The sequence below is a fragment of the Chiloscyllium plagiosum genome, unplaced genomic scaffold, assembly GCF_037043375.1.
Source record: "Chiloscyllium plagiosum isolate Xiang-an unplaced genomic scaffold, Cpla_swu_hap1 HiC_scaffold_32, whole genome shotgun sequence".
Lineage (NCBI taxonomy): Eukaryota > Metazoa > Chordata > Chondrichthyes > Orectolobiformes > Hemiscylliidae > Chiloscyllium > Chiloscyllium plagiosum.
Window position 1 is genome coordinate 3,106,821 of NW_028270170.1, and position 14,888 is coordinate 3,121,708.

At 67.1% G+C, this 14,888-nt stretch overlaps 1 pseudogene; it reads right to left on the reverse strand.

Moving 5' to 3' along the window:
• The window catches only part of LOC122539720 (cartilage-associated protein pseudogene), a 16,977-nt pseudogene extending 5,344 nt beyond the window's left edge, over window positions 1-11,633 (reverse strand).
• Between the last annotated feature and the right edge of the window lie 3,255 nt (window positions 11,634-14,888).

Here is a 14,888-nt window from a genome sequence, read left to right on the forward strand (position 1 = left end):
TCACACTGTTTCTCTCCCCCCCGCCCCCCTCCCCGGGCTCACACTGTTTCTCTCCCCCCCGCCCCCCTCCCCGGGCTCACACTGTTTCTCTCCCCCCCGCCCCCCTCCCCGGGCTCACACTGTTTCTCTCCCCCCCGCCCCCCTCCCCGGGCTCACACTGTTTCCCCCCCCCTCCCCGGGCTCACACTGTTTCCCCCCCCCCCCTACCTGGGCTCACACTGACCCCCCCGCTACCTGGGCTCACACTGACCGCCCCCCCCTACCCGGGCTCACACTGCCACCCCCTCTCCCCGGGCTCACACTGACCCCCCCCCCCCCCTACCCGGGCTCACACTGCCACCCCCTCTCCCCGGGCTCACACTGCCCCCCCCCCCCTCCCCGGGCTCACACTGCCCCCCCCCCCCCCTCTCCCCGGGCTTCCACTGCCCCTCTCCCCGGGCTCACACTGCCCCCCCCCCTCTCCCCGGGCTCACACTGCCCCCCCCCCCCCCCCCCACGGGCTCACACTGCCCCCCCCCCCCCTCTCCACGGGCTCACACTGACCCCCCCCACTCCCCGGGCTCACACTGTTTCTCTCCCCCCCGCCCCCCTCCCCGGGCTCACACTGTTTCTCTCCCCCTCGCCCCCCTCCCCGGGCTCACACTGTTTCTCTCCCCCTCGCCCCCGTCCCCGGGCTCACACTGTTTCTCTCCCCCCCGCCCCCCTCCCCGGGCTCACACTGTTTCTCTCCCCCTCGCCCCCGTCCCCGGGCTCACACTGTTTCTCTCCCCCCCGCCCCCCTCCCCGGGCTCACACTGTTTCTCTCCCCCCCGCCCCCCTCCCCGGGCTCACACTGTTTCTCTCCCCCCCGCCCCCCCCTCCCCGGGCTCACACTGTTTCTCTCCCCCCCCGCCCCCCTCCCCGGGCTCACACTGTTTCCCCCCCCTCCCCGGGCTCACACTGTTTCCCCCCCCTCCCCGGGCTCACACTGTTTCCCCCCCCCCCCCTACCTGGGCTCACACTGACCCCCCCGCTACCTGGGCTCACACTGACCCCCCCCCCCTACCCGGGCTCACACTGCCACCCCCCTCTCCCCGGGCTCACACTGACCCCCCCCCCCCCCCCCTACCCGGGCTCACACTGCCACCCCCTCTCCCCGGGCTCACACTGCCCCCCCCCCCCTCCCCGGGCTCACACTGCCCCCCCCCCCTCTCCCCGGGCTTCCACTGCCCCCCCCCCTCTCCCCGGGCTCACATGCCCCCCCCCCCTTCCCGGGCTCACACTGCCCCCCCCCCTCTCTCCACGGGCTCACTCTGCCCCCCCCCCCCTCTCCACGGGCTCACACTGCCCCCCCCCCTCTCCCCGGGCTCACACTGCCCCCCCCCCCCTCTCCCCGGGCTCACACTGCCCCCCCCCCCCTCTCCCCGGGCTCACACTGCCCCCCCCCCCCCCCCCTCTCCCCGGGCTCACACTGCCCCCCCCCTCTCCCCGGGCTCACACTGCCCCCCCCCTTCTCCCCGGGCTCACACTGCCCCCCCCCTTCTCCCCGGGCTCACACTGCCCCCCCCCCTTCTCCCCGGGCTCACACTGCCCCTCTCCCCGGGCTCACACTGTTTCACCCCACCTCCCCAGGCTCACCCTGTTTCCCCCCCCCCACTCCCCGGGCTCACACTGTTTCCCCCTCTCCCCGGGCTCACACTGTTTCCCCCTCTCCCCGGGCTCACACTGTTTCCCCCCCTCCCCGGGCTCACACTGTTTCCCGCGCCACCCCCCCCGGGCTCACACTGTTTCTCTTCCCCCCCCCCCGGGCTCACACTGTTTCTCCCCCTTCCCCCTCCCCGGGCTCACACTGTTTCTCCCCCTTCCCCCTCCCCGGGCTCACACTGTTTCTCCCCCTTCCCCCTCCCCGGGCTCACACTGTTTCTCCCCCTTCCCCCTCCCCGGGCTCACACTGTTTCTCCCCTTTCCCGCTCCCCGGGCTCACACTGTTTTCCCCCCCCCTCCCCGGGCTCACACTGTTTCTCCCCCCCCCCCTCTCCCCGGGCTCACACTGCCCCCCGCCCCCTCTCCCCAGGCTCACACTGCCCCCCCCCCTCTCCACGGGCTCACACTGCCCCCCCCCCCCTCTCCCCGGGCTCACACTGCCCCCCCCCCTCTCCCCGGGCTCCCACTGCCCCCCCCTCTCCACGGGCTCACACTGCCCCCCCCCCCCTTCTCCCCGGGCTCACACTGCCCCCCCCCCTCTCCACGGGCTCACACTGCCCCCCCCCCTCTCCCCGGGCTCACACTGCCCCCCCCCCCTCTCCCCGGGCTCCCACTGCCCCCCCCTCTCCACGGGCTCTCACTGCCCCCCCCCCCTTCTCCCCGGGCTCACACTGCCCCCCCCCCTCTCCACGGGCTCACACTGCCCCCCCCCCCCTCTCCACGGGCTCACACTGCCCCCCACCCCTCTCCACGGGCTCACACTGCCCACCCCCCTCTCCACGGGCTCACACTGCCCCCCCCCCCTCTCCCCGGGCTCACACTGCCCCCCCCCCCTCTCCCCGGGCTCACACTGCCCCCCCCCCCCTCTCCCCGGGCTCACACTGCCCCCCCCCCCTCTCCCCGGGCTCACACTGCCCCCCCCCCCTTCTCCCCGGGCTCACACTGCCCCCCCCCTCTCCCCGGGCTCACACTGCCCCCCCCCTCTCCCCGGGCTCACACTGCCCCCCCCCCCCTCTCCCCGGGCTCACACTGCCCCTCTCCCCGGGCTCACACTGTTTCACCCCACCTCCCCAGGCTCACCCTGTTTCCCCCCCCCCACTCCCCGGGCTCACACTGTTTCTCCCCCTTCCCCCTCCCCGGGCTCACACTGTTTCTCTCCCCCCCGCCCCCCTCCCCGGGCTCACACTGTTACTCTCCCCCCCGCCCCCCTCCCCGGGCTCACACTGTTTCCCCCCCCTCCCCGGGCTCACACTGTTTCCCCCCCCCCCTACCTGGGCTCACACTGACCCCCCCGCTACCTGGGCTCACACTGACCGCCCCCCCCCTACCCGGGCTCACACTGCCACCCCCTCTCCCCGGGCTCACACTGACCCCCCCCCCCCCCTACCCGGGCTCACACTGCCACCCCCTCTCCCCGGGCTCACACTGCCCCCCCCCCCCCTCCCCGGGCTCACACTGCCCCCCCCCCCCCCTCTCCCCGGGCTTCCACTGCCCCTCTCCCCGGGCTCACACTGCCCCCCCCCCCTCTCCCCGGGCTCACACTGCCCCCCCCCCCCCTCTCCACGGGCTCACACTGCCCCCCCCCCCCTCTCCACGGGCTCACACTGACCCCCCCCACTCCCCGGGCTCACACTGTTTCTCTCCCCCCTGCCCCCCTCCCCGGGCTCACACTGTTTCTCTCCCCCCCGCCCCCCTCCCCGGGCTCACACTGTTTCTCTCCCCCCCCGCCCCCCTCCCCGGGCTCACACTGTTTCTCTCCCCCCCGCCCCCCTCCCCGGGCTCACACTGTTTCTCTCCCCCCCGCCCCCCTCCCCGGGCTCACACTGTTTCTCTCCCCCCCGCCCCCCCCTCCCCGGGCTCACACTGTTTCTCTCCCCCCCGCCCCCCCCTCCCCGGGCTCACACTGTTTCTCTCCCCCCCGCCCCCCCCTCCCCGGGCTCACACTGTTTCCCCCCCCTCCCCGGGCTCACACTGTTTCCCCCCCCTCCCCGGGCTCACACTGTTTCCCCCCCCCTCTACCTGGGCTCACACTGACCCCCCCGCTACCTGGGCTCACACTGACCCCCCCCCCCTACCCGGGCTCACACTGCCACCCCCTCTCCCCGGGCTCACACTGACCCCCCCCCCCCCCCTACCCGGGCTCACACTGCCACCCCCTCTCCCCGGGCTCACACTGCCCCCCCCCCCTCCCCGGGCTCACACTGCCCCCCCCCCCTCTCCCCGGGCTTCCACTGCCCCCCCCCCCCTCTCCCCGGGCTCACACTGCCCCCCCCCCTTCCCGGGCTCACACTGCCCCCCCCCCCCTCTCCACGGGCTCACTCTGCCCCCCCCCCCCCTCTCCACGGGCTCACACTGCCCCCCCCCCCTCTCCCCGGGCTCACACTGCCCCCCCCCCTCTCCCCGGGCTCACACTGCCCCCCCCCCCCCCCTCTCCCCGGGCTCACACTGCCCCCCCCCCCCCCTCTCCCCGGGCTCACACTGCCCCCCCCCCCCCCTCTCCCCGGGCTCACACTGCCCCCCCCCCCTCTCCCCGGGCTCACACTGCCCCCCCCCCCCCTCTCCCCGGGCTCACACTGCCCCCCCCCTCTCCCCGGGCTCACACTGCCCCCCCCCCTTCTCCCCGGGCTCACACTGCCCCCCCCCTTCTCCCCGGGCTCACACTGCCCCCCCCCCTTCTCCCCGGGCTCACACTGCCCCTCTCCCCGGGCTCACACTGCCCCTCTCCCCGGGCTCACACTGCCCCTCTCCCCGGGCTCACACTGTTTCCACCCCCCCCACTCCCCGGGCTCACACTGTTTCCCCCTCTCCCCGGGCTCACACTGTTTCTCCCTCCTCCCCGGGCTCACACTGTTTCTCCCTCCTCCCCGGGCTCACACTGTTTCTCCCTCCTCCCCGGGCTCACACTGTTTCCCCCTCTCCCCGGGCTCACACTGTTTCTCCCCCCTCCCCGGGCTCACACTGTTTCTCCCCCCTCCCCGGGCTCACACTGTTTCTCCCTCCTCCCCGGGCTCACACTGTTTCTCCCCCTTCCCCCTCCCCGGGCTCACACTGTTTCTCCCCCTTCCCCCTCCCCGGGCTCACACTGTTTCTCCCCCTTCCCCCTCCCCGGGCTCACACTGTTTCTCCCCCTTCCCCCTCCCCGGGCTCACACTGTTTCTCCCCCTTCCCCCTCCCCGGGCTCACACTGTTTCTCCCCCTTCCCCCTCCCCGGGCTCACACTGTTTCTCCCCCTTCCCCCTCCCCGGGCTCACACTGTTTCTCCCCCTCCCCGGGCTCACACTGTTTCTCTCCCCCCCCGCCCCCCTCCCCGGGCTCACACTGTTTCTCTCCCCGCCTCCCCGGGCTCACACTGTTTTCCCCCCCCCTCCCCGGGCTCACACTGTTTTCCCCCCCCCTCCCCGGGTTCACACTGTTTCTCCCCCCCCCCTCTCCCCGGGCTCACACTGCCCCCCGCCCCCTCTCCCCAGGCTCACACTGCCCCCCCCCCTCTCCACGGGCTCACACTGCCCCCCCCCCCCCCTCTCCCCGGGCTCACACTGCCCCCCCCCCCTCTCCCCGGGCTCCCACTGCCCCCCCCTCTCCACGGGCTCACACTGCCCCCCCCCCCTTCTCCCCGCGCTCACACTGCCCCCCCCCCTCTCCACGGGCTCACACTGCCCCCCCCCCCCCTCTCCACGGGCTCACACTGCCCCCCCCCCCCTCTCCACGGGCTCACACTGCCCCCCCCCCCTCTCCACGGGCTCACACTGCCCCCCCCCCCTCTCCCCGGGCTCCCACTGCCCCCCCCCCCTCTCCCCGGGCTCACACTGCCCCCCCCCCCTCTCCCCGGGCTCACACTGCCCCCCCCCCTTCTCCCCGGGCTCACACTGCCCCCCCCCTCTCCCCGGGCTCACACTGCCCCCCCCCCCCCTTCTCCCCGGGCTCACACTGCCCCCCCCCTCTCCCCGGGCTCACACTGCCCCCCCCCCTCTCCCCGGGCTCACACTGCCCCTCTCCCCGGGCTCACACTGTTTCACCCCACCTCCCCAGGCTCACCCTGTTTCCCCCCCCCCCACTCCCCGGGCTCACACTGTTTCCCCCTCTCCCCGGGCTCACACTGTTTCCCCCCCTCCCCGGGCTCACACTGTTTCCCGCGCCACCCCCCCCGGGCTCACACTGTTTCTCTTCCCCCCCCCCCGGGCTCACACTGTTTCTCCCCCTTCCCCCTCCCCGGGCTCACACTGTTTCTCCCCCTTCCCCCTCCCCGGGCTCACACTGTTTCTCCCCTTTCCCCCTCCCCGGGCTCACACTGTTTCTCCCCCCCCCCTCTCCCCGGGCTCACACTGCCCCCCGCCCCCTCACCCCGGGCTCACACTGCCCCCCCCCTCTCCCCGGGCTCACACTGCCCCCCCCCTCTCCCCGGGCTCACACTGCCCCCCCCCTCTCCCCGGGCTCACACTGCCCCCCCCCTCTCCCCGGGCTCACACTGCGCCCCCCCCCCTCTCCCCGGGCTCACACTGCCCCCCCCCCCCCCCCTCCCCGGGCTCACACTGCCCCCCCCCCCCCCCCCCGGGCTCACACTGCCCCCCCCCCTCTCCCCGGGCTCACACTGCCCCCCCCCCTCTCCCCGGGCTCACACTGCCCCCCCCCCCTCTCCCCGGGCTCCCACTGCCCCCCCCTCTCCACGGGCTCACACTGCCCCCCCCCCCCCCTTCTCCCCGGGCTCACACTGCCCCCCCCCCCTCTCCACGGGCTCACACTGCCCCCCCCCCTCTCCCCGGGCTCACACTGCCCCCCCCCCCTCTCCCCGGGCTCCCACTGCCCCCCCCTCTCCACGGGCTCACACTGCCCCCCCCCCCCCCTTCTCCCCGGGCTCACACTGCCCCCCCCCCTCTCCACGGGCTCACACTGCCCCCCCCCCCCCTTCTCCCCGGGCTCACACTGCCCCCCCCCCCCTTCTCCCCGGGCTCACACTGCCCCCCCCCCCCTCTCCACGGGCTCACACTGCCCCCCCCCCCTCTCCCCGGGCTCACACTGCCCCCCCCCCCTCTCCCCGGGCTCACACTGCCCCCCCCCCCTCTCCCCGGGCTCACACTGCCCCCCCCCCCCCTCCCCGGGCTCACACTGCCCCCCCCTCTCCACGGGCTCACACTGCCCCCCCCTCCTTCTCCCCGGGCTCACACTGCCCCCCCCCCCCTTCTCCCCGGGCTCACACTGCCCCCCCCCTCTCCACGGGCTCACACTGCCCCCCCCCTCTCCACGGGCTCACACTGCCCCCCCCCCTCTCCCCGGGCTCCCACTGCCCCCCCCCCCCCTCTCCGCGGGCTCCCACTGCCCCCCCCCTCTCCCCGGGCTCACACTGCCCCCCCCCCTTCTCCCCGGGCTCACACTGCCCCCCCCCTCTCCCCGGGCTCACACTGCCCCCCCCCCCTCTCCCCGGGCTCACACTGCCCCTCTCCCCGGGCTCACACTGTTTCACCCCACCTCCCCGGGCTCACACTGTTTCCCCCCCCCCACTCCCCAGGCACACACTGTTTCCCCCCTCTCCCCGGGCTCACACTGTTTCCCCCTCCTCCCCGGGCTCACACTGTTTCCCCCTCTCCCCGGGCTCACACTGTTTCCCCCTCTCCCCGGGCTCACACTGTTTCCCCCTCTCCCCGGGCTCACACTGTTTCTCCCTCCTCCCCGGGCTCACACTGTTTCTCCCCCCCTCCCCGGGCTCACACTGTTTCTCCCCCCCTCCCCGGGCTCACACTGTTTCCCCCTCCTCCCCGGGCTCACACTGTTTCCCCCTCTCCCCGGGCTCACACTGTTTCCCCCTCTCCCCGGGCTCACACTGTTTCCCCCTCTCCCCGGGCTCACACTGTTTCCCCCTCTCCCCGGGCTCACACTGTTTCCCCCCACTCCCCGGGCTCACACTGTTTCCCCCTCTCCCCAGGCTCACCCTGTTTCCCCCCCCCCCCTCCCCGGGCTCACACTGTTTCCCCCCCTCCCCGGGCTCACACTGTTTCTCCCTCCTCCCCGGGCTCACACTGTTTCTCCCCCTTCCCCCTCCCCGGGCTCATACTGTTTCTCCCCCTTCCCCCTCCCCGGGCTCACACTGTTTCTCTCCCCCCCCGCCCCCCTCCCCGGGCTCACACTGTTTCTCTCCCCCCCGCCCCCCTCCCCGGGCTCACACTGTTTCTCTCCCCCCCGCCCCCCTCCCCGGGCTCACACTGTTTCCCCTCCCCGGGCTCACACTGTTTCCCCCCCCCCCCCTCCCCGGGCTCACACTGTTTCTCCCCCCATCTCCGGGCTAACACTGTTTCTCCCCCCCTCCCAGGGCTCACACTATCCCTCCCCCCCTCCCCGGGCTCACACTATCCCTCCCCCCACCCCCTCCCCGGGCTCACACTATCCCTCCCCCCACCCCCTCCCCGGGCTCACACTATCCCTCCCCCCACCCCCTCCCCGGGCTCACACTATCCCTCCCCCCACCCCCTCCCCGGGCTCACACTATCCCTCCCCCCACCCCCTCCCCGGGCTCACACTATCCCTCCCCCCACCCCCTCCCCGGGCTCACACTATCCCTCCCCCCACCCCCTCCCCGGGCTCACACTATCCCTCCCCCCACCCCCTCCCCGGGCTCACACTATCCCTCCCCCCACCCCCTCCCCGGGCTCACACTATCCCTCCCCCCACCCCCTCCCCGGGCTCACACTATCCCTCCCCCCACCCCCTCCCCGGGCTCACACTATCCCTCCCCCCACCCCCTCCCCGGGCTCACACTATCCCTCCCCCCACCCCCTCCCCGGGCTCACACTATCCCTCCCCCCACCCCCTCCCCGGGCTCACACTGTTTCTCCCCCCCTCCCCGGGCTCACACTGTTTTCCCCCCCCCTCCCCGGGCTCACACTGTTTCTCCCCCCCCCTCTCCCCGGGCTCACACTGTTTCTCCCCCCCCCTCTCCCCGGGCTCACACTGTTTCTCCCCCCCCCCTCTCCCCGGGCTCACACTGTTTCTCCCCCCCCCCCCTCTCCCCGGGCTCACACTGCCCCCCCCCCCCTCTCCCCGGGCTCACACTGCCCCCCCCCCTCTCCCTGGGCTCACACTGCCCCCCCCCTCTCCCCCCCCCCCTCTCCCCGGGCTCACACTCTCTCCCCCCCCCCCCCCTCTCCCCGGGCTCACACTGCCCCCCACCCCCCCCTCTCCCCGGGCTCACACTGCCCCCCACCCCCCCTCTCCCCGGGCTCACACTGCCCCCCCCCCCCCCCTCTCCCCAGGCTCACACTGCCCCCCTCTCCCCGGGCTCACACTGCCCCCCCCCCCCCCTCTCCCCGGGCTCACACTGCCCCCCCCCCCCCCTCTCCCCGGGCTCACACTGCCCCCCCCCCCCCCCTCTCCCCGGGCTCACACTGCCCCCCCCCCCCTCTCCCCGGGCTCACACTGCCCCCCCCCCCCCCTCTCCCCGGGCTCACACTGCCCCCCCCCCCCCCCTCTCCCCGGGCTCACACTGCCCCCCACCCCCCCTCTCCCCGGGCTCACACTGCCCCCCCCCCCCCCCCTCTCCCCAGGCTCACACTGCCCCCCTCTCCCCGGGCTCACACTGCCCCCCCCCCCCCCTCTCCCCGGGCTCACACTGCCCCCCCCCCCCCCCTCTCCCCGGGCTCACACTGCCCCCCCCCCCCCCTCTCCCCGGGCTCACACTGCCCCCCCCCCCCCTCTCCCCGGGCTCACACTGCCCCCCCCCCCCCTCTCCCCGGGCTCACACTGCCCCCCCCCCCCCCTCTCCCCGGGCTCACACTGCCCCCCACCCCCCCTCTCCCCGGGCTCACACTGCCCCCCCCCCCCCCCCTCTCCCCAGGCTCACACTGCCCCCCTCTCCCCGGGCTCACACTGCCCCCCCCCCCCCCTCTCCCCGGGCTCACACTGCCCCCCCCCCCCCTCTCCCCGGGCTCACACTGCCCCCCCCCCCCCCTCTCCCCGGGCTCACACTGCCCCCCCCCCCCCTCTCCCCGGGCTCACACTGCCCCCCCCCCCCCCCTCTCCCCGGGCTCACACTGCCCCCCCCCCCCCCTCTCCCCGGGCTCACACTGCCCCCCCCCCCCCCCTCCCCGGGCTCACACTGCCCCCCCCCCCCCCTCTCCCCGGGCTCACACTGCCCCCCCTCTCCCCGGGCTCACACTGCCCCCCCTCTCCCCGGGCTCACACTGCCCCCCCTCTCCCCGGGCTCACACTGCCCCCCCTCTCCCCGGGCTCACACTGCCCCCCCCTCTCCCCGGGCTCACACTGCCCCCCCCTCTCCCCGGGCTCACACTGCCCCCCCCTCTCCCCGGGCTCACACTACCACCCCCCCAACTCCCCGGGCTCACACTGCCCCCCCCTCTCCCCGGGCTCACACTGCCCCCCCCTCTCCCCGGGCTCACACTGCCCCCCCCTCTCCCCGGGCTCACACTGCCCCCCCTCTCCCCGGGCTCACACTGCCCCCCCCTCTCCCCGGGCTCACACTGCCCCCCCCCCCCTCTCCCCGGGCTCACACTGCCCCCCCCTCTCCCCGGGCTCACACTGCCCCCCCCTCTCCCCGGGCTCACACTGCCCCCCCCTCTCCCCGGGCTCACACTACCACCCCCCCAACTCCCCGGGCTCACACTGCCCCCCCCTCTCCCCGGGCTCACACTGCCCCCCCCTCTCCCCGGGCTCACACTGCCCCCCCCTCTCCCCGGGCTCACACTGCCCCCCCCTCTCCCCGGGCTCACACTGCCCCCCCCTCTCCCCGGGCTCACACTGCCCCCCCCTCTCCCCGGGCTCACACTACCACCCCCCCCAACTCCCCGGGCTCACACTGCCCCCCCCTCTCCCCGGGCTCACACTGCCCCCCCCTCTCCCCGGGCTCACACTGCCCCCCCCTCTCCCCGGGCTCACACTGCCCCCCCCTCTCCCCGGGCTCACACTGCCCCCCCCTCTCCCCGGGCTCACACTGCCCCCCCCTCTCCCCGGGCTCACACTGCCCCCCCCTCTCCCCGGGCTCACACTACCACCCCCCCAACTCCCCGGGCCCACACTGCCCCCCCCTCTCTCCCCGGGCTCACACTGCCCCCTCTCTGTGATGGATACACTGGCTCTGGGATACAGTGTAACAGCTGCACGGGATACAGTGTTCCCACCTGGAAATAAGCATTCTCCAAGTATCTGTATGGAAGCCGCTTCTCAAACTGTTCCAGAATGTCCTTCCCCGGGGGAGGCAGTTTGAACACAGCCAGGGAGCGTTTACATTTCTTGATGCAGACAGCGCGCTGCAGGATCTGGGCGAACGCTCGGAGCTCGCTGAAGGATCCGGGGTCCAGGGTTAGCTCGGCGGCTGGAGCCAGGCTGCAGTTCCGCTGGCAGTGCAGCTGACTGTCCCGCAGCAGCCGGTGAAGCCGCAGACTCAGCTCCAGGTACCGAATGCTTTCCCTCCAGTTCCCGGCGGCGCTCTGCTCCAGGGAGTAGCGGTATGAAGGCTCCAGGGGGAGCAGCTCCTTCTCCGGGAAACTCCGCAAACTGTATTTCTCATACTGTGCTCCAACCTCCAGCAGCAGCAGCAAGGACAAGAGCAGGGCCCCTCTTCCAGTGTAGCTAGCTGTCCGCTCCATGGCCACACTGGAGCCGCCCACCCGCTTCCCCCCCACCACCATCTGCACGGAGCTCACATCCACAGACTCCAGGGTGGAACAGACAGGCTGAACACAACAGGGTCTTAGTGTCCTCTGGCTCCACCTCCTGCTACTCAAACTTCAACATCTGGTACCCGTTAAAACGTGTCCGTCTAAGGTTTAGTAATTTTGATTTGGTTTTGTCTGCTCTGCAGAACAAGCACTTTACTAACTGCAAATAGGAATTCAAACAAAAGCAGATAAAGGGACCCTGGAAAAAATAAGCACTACCGCACTTAGGTGGTAGTGTGGGGGCTAAAGGGGAAAAAAAAAGAGGAAAAAAAAAATAAACAAAAAAAAGAAAAAGAAAAAAAAAGGGACCCTGGAGCCAATATGTTAACTCTGCTTTCTCTCCACGGATGCTGCCAGACCAAGCTGAGTTTTTCCAGCAATCTCTGATGTAGTTTTTTTTATTCATTTGTGGAATGTGGGTGTCACTGGCTGGGTCAGCATTTATTGCCCGTCCCTAGTTGCCCCTTGAGAAGGTGGGGGTGAGTTGCCTTCTTGAACCGCTGCAGTCCATGTGCTGTAGGTTGATTCATAATGGTCTTAGGGAGGGAATTCCAGGATGTTGACCCTCCGACAGTGAAAGTACAGCAATACATTTCCAAGTCAAGATGACGAGTGTCTTGGAGGGGAACTTGCAGGATGTGGTGTTCCCAAATACTTGCTGCCCTTGTCCTTCTTGATGGAAGTGGTCATGGGTTTGGAAAGTGCTGTCTGAGGATCTTTGAATTTCTCCAGTGCATCTTGTAGATAGTTTTAGCAGTGTGTACTGAGTGTCGGCGGTGGAGGCAGTGGGTGTTTGTGGATTTGGTGCCAATCAAGTGGGCTGCTTTGTCCTGGATGGTATCAAGCTTCTTGAGTGTTGCTGGAGCTGCCCCCATCCAGAGAGTATTCCATCAATCTCCTAATCCTGACTTGTAAATGGCAGATAGGCTTTGGGGAGTCAGGAAGTAAGTTATTCACGACAGTATGTCTAGCCTCTGACCTCTTATAGTCACTGTGTTTATGTGACAAGTCCAGTTGAATTTCTGGTGAATGGTATCCCCAAGGATGTTGATAGTAGGAAATTCAGTGATGGCTACACCATTGAGTGTCAAGGGGCAGTGGTTAAACTGTCTGTTATTGAAGATTGGCATTGTGTGATGTGAATGTCACTTGTCAGTCCAAGCCTTGATATTGTCCAAATCATGTTGCATTTGAACATGGACTGCTTCAGTGTCTGAGGAATCACAAATGGTGCTGAACTCATTCTGGTAGTTATTACCACAACTCATGGCATCATCTGTGTGCAAGTTGATGTCCTTCCTCCACTAGGTAAATGGTAAAATCTCTGTAATCCCACCAGACCATTAGAGAGAGACAACTGGTGGTGGTTTAACCTGAGGATCATTACACCTTAGGCAAGGCAAGAGGTTGAGAAGGAGTCTCCTTCATTGTAACCTCAGCCAATGCAGAAATTGAACCCACCAACATGGTGTCACTACACAGCTGTCCAGCCAACTTAGCTTAACTGACTCTGATTATGAGGTTATGGCACTTCAAAAGCAGTAAGGTGGATGGGGGGCGAGGGGGCTGGGGATGCAAGAGATCCTTTTTGGTACATCTTGATATTGTGAATGTTAATGTTCAGTTAATCACATCATTTAAGTTCTTTTTTTGATAATATAATTACCTTTAATGTTTAAAAGAAACAGGTGATTGTTATTAATGTCTGAGAACATATGTGAGGGCTTTTCACTTTTGATGGTTTGCATTGCTCATAGTGGGCTTTGCATGGAAATATTGAATTATGGAAATATTGAACTGGCTACATGGGTGTTTTACTAGTTAGCACTTTTCAAAATGCATGTGTAGGGAAATGTTTGTAGCAGTTAGTAGTTTGAAAATATGTAAGGGCTAGGGATTCATGTAATACAATGGTAGTGTCCCTATCTTTGAGCCATAAGGCCGAAGTTCCCACCAGAGATATGTCATAGGAGCAGCTGGAGGCCATTCAGCCCCTTCAGCCTATTCTACCATTCAGTGAGATCATGGCTGATTTGTGCCTAACTCCACATACTTTCCTTTGGCTCTTATCCCTTAATACTTTTGCTTAACAAATATTTATCCTTCTCCGGTTTAAAATTAACAACTGATCCGGTATCAACTGCCTTTGTGGAAGAGAGTTCCAAACATCTTCATATGTAGCAGCCCTTCTTAACATCTCTCCTGAATGGTCTGGCCCTCATTCTCAGACTATGCCCCTAGTTCTAGAATCCCCAACCAGTGGAAATAGAACATAGAACAATACAGCACAGAACAGGCCCTTCGGCCCACGATGTTGTGCCGAACATTTGTCCTAGCTTAAGCACCCATCCATGTACCTATCCAATTGCCGCTTAAAGGTCACCAATGATTCTGACTCTGCCACTCCCACAGGCAGCGCATTCCATGCCCCCACCACTCTCTGGGTAAAGAACCTACCCCTGACATCCCCCCTATACCTTCCACCCTTCACCTTAAATTTATGTCCCCTTGTAACACACTGTTGTACTCGGGGGAAAAAGTCTCTGACTGTCTACTTTATCTATTCCTCTGATCATCTTATAAACCTCTATCAAGTCACCCCTCATCCTTCGCCGTTCCAATGAGAAAAGGCCTAGCACTCTCAACCTATCCTCGTACGACCTATTCTCCATTCCAGGCAACATCCTGGTAAATCTTCTCTGCACCCTCTCCAAAGCTTCCACATCTTTCCTAAAGTGAGGCGACCAGAACTGCACACAGTACTCCAAATGTGGCCTTACCAAGGTCCTGTACAGCTGCAACATCACTTCACGACTCTTGAATTCAATCCCTCTGCTAATGAACGCTAATACACCATAGGCCTTCTTACAAGCTCTATCCACCTGAGTGGCAACTTTCAAAGATCTATGAACATAGACCCCAAGATCCCTCTGTTCCTCCACCTCACTAAGAACCCTACCGTTAACCCTGTATTCCGCATTCTTATTTGTCCTTCCAAAATGGACAACCTCACACTTGACAGGGTTGAACTCCATCTGCCACTCCTCAGTCCAGCTCTGCATCATATCTAAGTCCCTTTGCAGCCGACAACAGCCCTCCTCACTATCCACAACTCCACCAATCTTCGTAACGTCTGCAAATTTACTGACCCACCCTTTGACTCCCTCTTCCAAGTCATTAATAAAAATTACAAACAGCAGACGACCCAGAACTGATCCCTGCGGAACTCCACTTGTAACTGGGTTCCAGGCTGAATATTTACCATCTACCACCACTCTCTGACTTCAACCGGTTAGCCAGTTTTCTATGCAACTGGCCAAATTTCCCTCTATCCCATGCCTCGTGACTCTCTGCATAAGCCTACCATGGGGAACCTTTTCAAATGCCTTACTAAAATCCATGTATACTACATCCACTGCTCTACCCTCATCCGCATGCTTGGTTTATCGTTATTTGCCCTGACTTTTCCTGTTAAAATTTGTTAACATCCCTGAGCAGGTTAATTAGAAAATATCCTCTGAGCACATGTATAAGGAACAAACT